Source organism: Lathyrus oleraceus, chromosome 4 (assembly GCF_024323335.1).
Source record: "Lathyrus oleraceus cultivar Zhongwan6 chromosome 4, CAAS_Psat_ZW6_1.0, whole genome shotgun sequence".
Classification (NCBI taxonomy): domain Eukaryota; kingdom Viridiplantae; phylum Streptophyta; class Magnoliopsida; order Fabales; family Fabaceae; genus Lathyrus; species Lathyrus oleraceus.
The window spans coordinates 455,262,910-455,270,084 of NC_066582.1; the positions used below are offsets into that span (position 1 = coordinate 455,262,910).

Here is a 7,175-nt window from a genome sequence, read left to right on the forward strand (position 1 = left end):
CCAAATCTCCATCTTTTCATTTTTCTTTAATACCCTGACACTATGAAATTGAATAGAGCCATCAGTGATCCCATTATACTCAGGGTCGACTCAATCATATCGGAGACCCCATTCTAATTTTAAAAATGGGCCCAAATTAAAAAAAAAATACAATTATAATAATTAAAAAATATATATCAAAAATACAATTATGTATTAATTAAAAATAAATTTAATTATAATTATTTTGAGTTTTGATCAATCTTGATTTTTGTATGTATTGAGTTTTTATCATAATATTTCTTTTAATTATTGAATTTTTTTAATAATATTTTGTTTATTTTTATTAATATTTATGCAAAAAAGTTAAAATTTTCAAAATTTGGGCCCTCTAAAATTTGGGGTCCTATGTTGCAGCACATGCTGCACTTGCACAGGGTCAGCCCTGATTATACTTCTACTTTTTTCCTTTTCATTAAGGGATAAAGTTAGAGTTTGGATACATTCTCTATCCTCCGATTCCATCGCAACATGGGATGAATTAAAAATTACTTATCTTGCCAAATATTTTCCTCACAGTAAAATTATCCAATATAAGGAATCAAATCAATAGTTTTACCTAAAAAGAAGGTGAAAAACTTTATGAATCATGGGAGTGTTTTAAGGATATGTTAAAGTTGTTCCCTCATCATGGGCTTGAAAATGGCTAATTGTTCATATATTTTTTAATGTTCTTCTATACACCACAGGGATGATAGTGGATGTTGTTGCAAGAGGAGCTCTAATGAACAAAAATATAGAGTCACCAGTGATGGAATTAGACTTCAACTTTTTTCCTTTTTATTAAAGGATATAGCTAGAGTTTGGCTATATTATCCACCCTTTTATTCCATCGCAAAATTTCCTCATGGAAAAACTGTCAAATTAAAGAATCAAATTAATAGTTTTACCCAAAAGGAAGGTGAAACACTTTATGAAGCATGTGCATATTTTAAGGAGATTTTAAAGTTGTGTCCTCGTCACGGGCTTGGAAATGGCTAATTATTCATAGCTTTTACAATGTGCTTCTATACACCATGAGGGTGATAGTGGATGTTGTTGCAATAGGAGATATAATGAATAAAAACATAGAAGATGCATATGATGTCATCAAAGATATGATTCAAAACCACTACCAATAGGGATGCGGCTGAAACACCATAAAACATTCAACCCCCCCCCCCCCCCTCCAAAAAAAGGGTCAGGTGTGAAATTGACACTTTAGATCACATTGTTGCTAAATTTGGTGCTTTGTTTCAAAACTTTGATAAATTGAATGTTAATTTAGTCACTCATAATGTTCCACCATGTGAAATTTGTGGGATTATTGTTCATGTTGGTGTTGAGTGTAAAATGATTTCAAATAGAGAGTTTAGCCTACAAAATGTTAATTACCTTAACAATTATCAAAGATGGAACCCAAATTCTAATACATATAATCTAGGGTGGAGAGATTACCCAATTTTTTTACAAGAACACCTCTCCCTAAAGCATTTAGACCTCTGAGTTTTCAAGGACAAAAGGGTGTTTTCTCTCCCAAAATTCCAATCTTGAAAATATCATTTAAAATTTTATGATCACTCAAACAAAACAAAATGATGAGTTTAAAAACTAGAACCTACACATAAATTAAATCCTTAGAAACTGGAGTCTAAGATAAATTCTATGGTCACCCATAAGAAAATGTTGTTGACTCAAATCTCCCGAGTAGCACAACAATTTTCTTTATCCTCTAAAACTCTTGGAACATTTCTATGGAAGACCGAACAAAATTCAAAATGAAATTTAATTTTTGTCAAAGAAATGGAAAGCAGCCTGATGACCTTAAAGAGGAACATGGGAGTAACAATGAGGAGAGTGAAAACGTCCAACCAATAAATGAGGTTGTATAGGCATAAAAGTAAAAAAAAAAAATTATGTCTCTTAACCACCATACAAACCACCCATCTCATTCCATAAGGTTTGTCAAAGATAAGATTAAAGAGAAATTTAAAAAAATTGTAGAACTGTTGAAAAAATTGTACCTAAATATTCCTTTCACATAAGCATTATCTTAAAGGTCGTCGTATGCTACATTTTAAAAAGAAATGTTGTCAAACAAATTAAATCTAGATGACAATGAGATAATATCTTTAATTGAGGAATGTAGTTCCATAAGCGAAAGTAAATTGCCTCCCAAACTCAAATGTTTGAGAAGTTTTTCAAATCCACGTGTCATTGGAATACGAAACACCATACGGTATGGTGCACTTAAGTGGAATATAGAACATTATAAAGTATGATGCACTTAAGTTAAATATAATACACTATAAGGTACACTGCACTTAAGTGAGTTTGTTTAGCTTACAATCTACACAAGTAGTTTCATATATAAAACACTTGCGTTAAAATTTTAACACTTGATGAAATTTGGTATGTGAAACCCTAGCCGTATTTTCTTGGGTTAAATATACAACACCTTCCTGCAATATAATCGAGATTCGCTTTAGCCCCCTGTAAAAAAAAAATCATTCCCCCTCGTAATACCAAGAATCCCTCTGTGAGACTCACGTGCACACTATTTCAGCCCAGATTCCATTTATTAGTGACTTGGCAGTCTAGGCGGACTTTTATTTAATTTTTTATCTATTAATTAGAATCCACGTGGATTTTGTTTTTTACATTTTTTTAAATTTTCTTTTTTTAAATTTTTTTACTTTTTTTTATATATTATACTTTTTTATTGATTTTTTTAGTAAATTTTAATAAATTAATATTTAGTAAATTTTAATAAATTAATATTTAGTAAATTTTAATAATTAAGTTTTCTAAATATTAAAATTGTTTTGACCTATGGCCTATTTATCATCCCAACACAATTTAACATGTATTCTATTGTGTTTGAGCTTTATAAACACCAAATGTAATTCTTACCCAACAAATTGGGGAAAACAGAAGACAATAACATCACAATGCGCTTCATTCTCTCAAAATCAAACTTCATCTCTTTGCCTTCTACTCAACAACATCTTTCTCTATCAGCTCTCACCCAAAAACAACATTTCTCTATTATGCAAAAATGCGAGAAAAGGGTGTTGAACCAGATAAACACATGTTCCCTTTGCTTCTCAAGATGTTTTCAAAGTCTATTATTGTTCATGACCCTTTTCATGGTTTATGCTTAAATTTTTAAACTTAGTTTTGATCTTGATCGTTTTGTTGGTAATGCTTTGATTTCGACTTTTCGGTATTCACTACGCCAAAAACTGGAATAGACAGTGCACCTTAGAGAGCGCTTTATTACAAAAGCGCTCTCTAAAGTGAAGCGAAAAATAAGGAGCAATAGACAGCGCACTTTAGAGGGCGCTTTTGTAATAAAGCGCCATCTAAGGTGAAGCGAAAAAATAAGGAGGAGATAGAGGGACAACAATACATGACGCTTTTTATAAAGCGCCCTCTAAGGTTATCCTTAGAGGGCGCTTTTACTAAAGCGCTGTTATAAGTCCATGTGCATTTCCAGCTTATAAAGCGCTTCTGGAAAGCCTTAGAGAGCGCTTCCATAAGCGCCCTCTTAGGCCCCCTTTAGAGGGCGCTTTTTTTCCACAAGCGCCCTCTAAGGTGAAACAAAAAAATAAGGAGGAGATAGAGGGACAACAATACATGGCGCTTTTTAGAAAGCGCCCTCTAAGGTTACCCTTAGAGGGCGCTTTTAATAAAGCGCTGTTATAAGTCCATGTGCATTTCCAGCTTATAAAGCGCTTCTGGAAAGCCTTAGAGAGCGCTTCCATAAGCGCCCTCTTAGGCCCCCTTTAGAGGGCGCTTTTTTTCCACAAGCGCCCTCTAATGTCCCCTTTAGTAAACATTAAAATTATAACATACTGCGCGTTTTGTTATTTCACTATCTGTTATTTTCGTTCTTTTTCACGTTAGGGTTCTAAGGCGTTTTCCTTCCACCTCTGTTAGATCTACATTATTACTGCGCATTTCCTCCTTCTACCAATCAAAGGTACACGCTTTGCCCAATTTTTGTTTTATGTTATTGCTTTATTTTAGCTTTGCCCAATTTCTGTTTTATGTTATTGTTGTCTATGCTACGTTTGTTTCGACCTGTAAAGTTTCAATATTCATAGTCATTTAAATAGTTTGGGTTTATTAGGAAATTGAAGGTTGGTTTTTAGTGACCATGATAGCGCATGCAATGGGACTACATTACCCAGTAGTTAGGGTTATACGACCTATGAACATATGATTTTGTGTCAACACCAGTATCATTAGAAACCTAGGTCCGAATGTGTTTGAACTCTTCTGAAATTGTTTTTTGTTTATTCTAATTAGTAATGGATAATACATGGATGTCTTCCAATCGATTGTCGAGAGAGTACGAGAATGGGGTATCAGAATTCGTTAAGTTTGCCGTTGCGCACGCCGAAGACCCCAGTAGAATGATATGTCCTTGCTTGGGTTGTTGTTATGGGAAACGGGTTGACGCAGTTCAGTTGACATCGCATCTAATGAGGCATGGAATTGATCGAAGTTATACATGTTGGAATTTTCATGGTGAGAAAAGTAACGAGAATGTTGAACCGGGGGATAGTACGACCTATGCCTCAAACTATAGTGGCGCAGATACATACGATTGTGATCGAGTTGAAGAGATTGCAGAAGCACTTGAAGGAGATCTTAAGGATTGTCCAGAAATGTTTGAGAGGTTGGTAAGTGATGCAGAGAAACCTTTGTATGATGGTTGCACTAAATTCACAAGATTGTCTGCGGTATTAAAGTTGTACAACTTAAAGGCGGGCAATGGATGGTCGGATAAAAGTTTCACAGAGTTATTAGCCCTTTTGAAAGATATGCTTCCTGAGGATAATGTTCTTCCCAATCGAACATATGAGACCAAAAAGATGTTGTGCTCTATTGGCATGAGCTATGATAAGATACATGCATGTCCAAACGATTGCGTTTTGTTTCGAAATGAGTATGCATCGTTAAATGAGTGTCCTAAATGCGGTGTCTCGCGATATAAGAACAAGTTGTCTCCAGCAAAAGTCTTGTGGTATTTTCCTGTTATTCCGAGATTTAGACGCATGTTTCGTAGTGAAACCGATTCAAGACACTTGACCTGGCATGCAGATGAAAGAATTATAGATGGAAAGTATCGACATCCGGCAGATTCACCACAGTGGTTGAAAATTGATAATGATTATCCTGAATTTGGAGAAGAATCAAGAAACCTTCGCTTGGCATTATCTACTGATGGAATGAACCCACACGGTATCCAGAGTATCTCACACAGTACATGGCCTGTGATTATTATGATTTATAACCTACCTCCATGGCTATGTATGAAGCGTAAGTACATGATGTTGTCTATGTTGATTTCTGGACCTAAACAACCAGGGAATGACATAGACGTGTACTTGAAGCCCTTAATCGAAGATTTAAAGATTTTGTGGGAGACCGGTGTGGAGGTTTATGATGGATATAGGAAAGAAAGTTTCAACTTGAGGGCGATGTTGTTTGGCACAATTAATGATTTTCCAGCATACGGAAATCTATCAGGGTATAGCATAAAAGGTCAATGTGCGTGTCCTATTTGTGAAGATAAAACAGATTGGAAGCGCTTGGAGTTTGGTCAGAAGAATGTCTTTCTCGGTCATCGGAGATTCTTAAATTTAAATCATCACTACCGTGGATGGAGAAAGGCGTTCAATGGAGAGACAGAACAAGGCAGAGCTCCACCTATATTGACGGGTGATCAAATTTTTGAAAAGGTGAAAGATTTGGATACTCAGATTGGCAAGCCTTTTGCCCACACACTTGTCAAAAGTGGGTGGAAGAAGAGGTCAGTTTTTTTTAATTGCCGTATTGGAAGTCCTTGTATGTGAGACATTTTCTTGATGTTATGCATATTGAAAAAAATGTATTTGAAAGTGTTATTGGCACGTTACTCAATATACAAGGAAAGTCTAAGGATGGCCTTAAGGCAAGAAAGGACTTGATAGCGATGGGAATAAGAACTGAATTAGGACCCTTGAAGAAAGGAAAACGAACATATCTACCTCCTGCTGCTTATACTCTATCTAGAAAGGAGAAAAAAACATTGTGTAAGTTTCTAAGTGAAGTTAAAGTTCCAGAAGGGTACTCTTCAGATATTAGAAGACTTGTGTCTATGAAAGACCTCAAGTTAAAGAGTTTAAAGACCCATGATTGCCATGTTATAATGGAACATTTTCTCCCAATAGGTATACGTTCTATTCTTCCAGAAAAAGTAAGAAGCTCTATAACTAAGTTGTGTTCTTTCTTCAAGTCAATTTGCAGTAAGGTGATCAATCCTGCGATCTTACCAATGTTGCAAAAAGAAATCGTTATTACTTTGTGTGAGCTTGAAATGTTTTTTCCTCCATCATTTTTTGACATAATGGTACATCTAGTTGTTCATCTTGTGAAAGAGACACAATTGTGTGGACCAGCTTATATGAGATGGATGTACCCTGTTGAACGTTATATGAAAATATTAAAAGGGTACGTGAAGAACCGAAGTCGACCAGAAGGTTGTATGGTTGAAAGATACATTGTTGAAGAAGCGATTGAGTTTTGTACTAAATATTTGTCTAATGTTCAGTCAATCGGACTCCCCAAGTCTCAGCTTGTCGAAAAGAAAGAAGGAAAAAATCTAATTGGAAATAAAATCGTGGCAGTATCAAGGGTCGAACGGGATCAAGTGCATTTGTATGTTCTGCACAATGAGAATGAGGTTGAGCCGTATGTTGAAATTCAGAAGGATGTTCTCCGAGGTTTAAATCCTAATAGAAATGAAAATTGGATAGTACGAGAGCACAATCGATGTTTTATACCTTGGTTTAAGGATCATATTTATTCAAAGTATTATTCAGATCCCGCTTCAATAACAGAAAGGTTGAGATGCTTAGCATATGGTCCAAGTTTCCATGTTTTTTCTTATAGCGCATACGCGATTAATGGATACACATTTTATACCAAAGAACAAGATGATAAAAGTACTATGCAGAATAGTGGTGTCACCGTGGTAGCTGAAGCAATGCACATATCAAGTGTGAAGGACTTAAACCCCAAATTTACAAATCTGTCGTATTTTGGTGTTATCGAGCGCATTTGGGTGTTTGATTATGAGAAGTTTCAGATTCCTATATTTGGTT

The 7,175-nt window shown here is 35.1% G+C and overlaps 2 non-coding genes across 2 annotated transcripts; both read right to left on the reverse strand.

The window, feature by feature from the left end:
• Nucleotides 1-569: 569 nt before the first annotated feature.
• LOC127077226 (small nucleolar RNA R71) lies at nt 570-676 on the reverse strand. Its single transcript, XR_007787125.1, has one exon. It is a non-coding gene; the product is annotated as a small nucleolar RNA R71 (small nucleolar RNA).
• Nucleotides 677-900: 224 nt separating this feature from the next.
• Nucleotides 901-1,007, reverse strand: LOC127076941 (small nucleolar RNA R71). The gene has a single exon (XR_007786948.1). It is a non-coding gene; the product is annotated as a small nucleolar RNA R71 (small nucleolar RNA).
• Between the last annotated feature and the right edge of the window lie 6,168 nt (nt 1,008-7,175).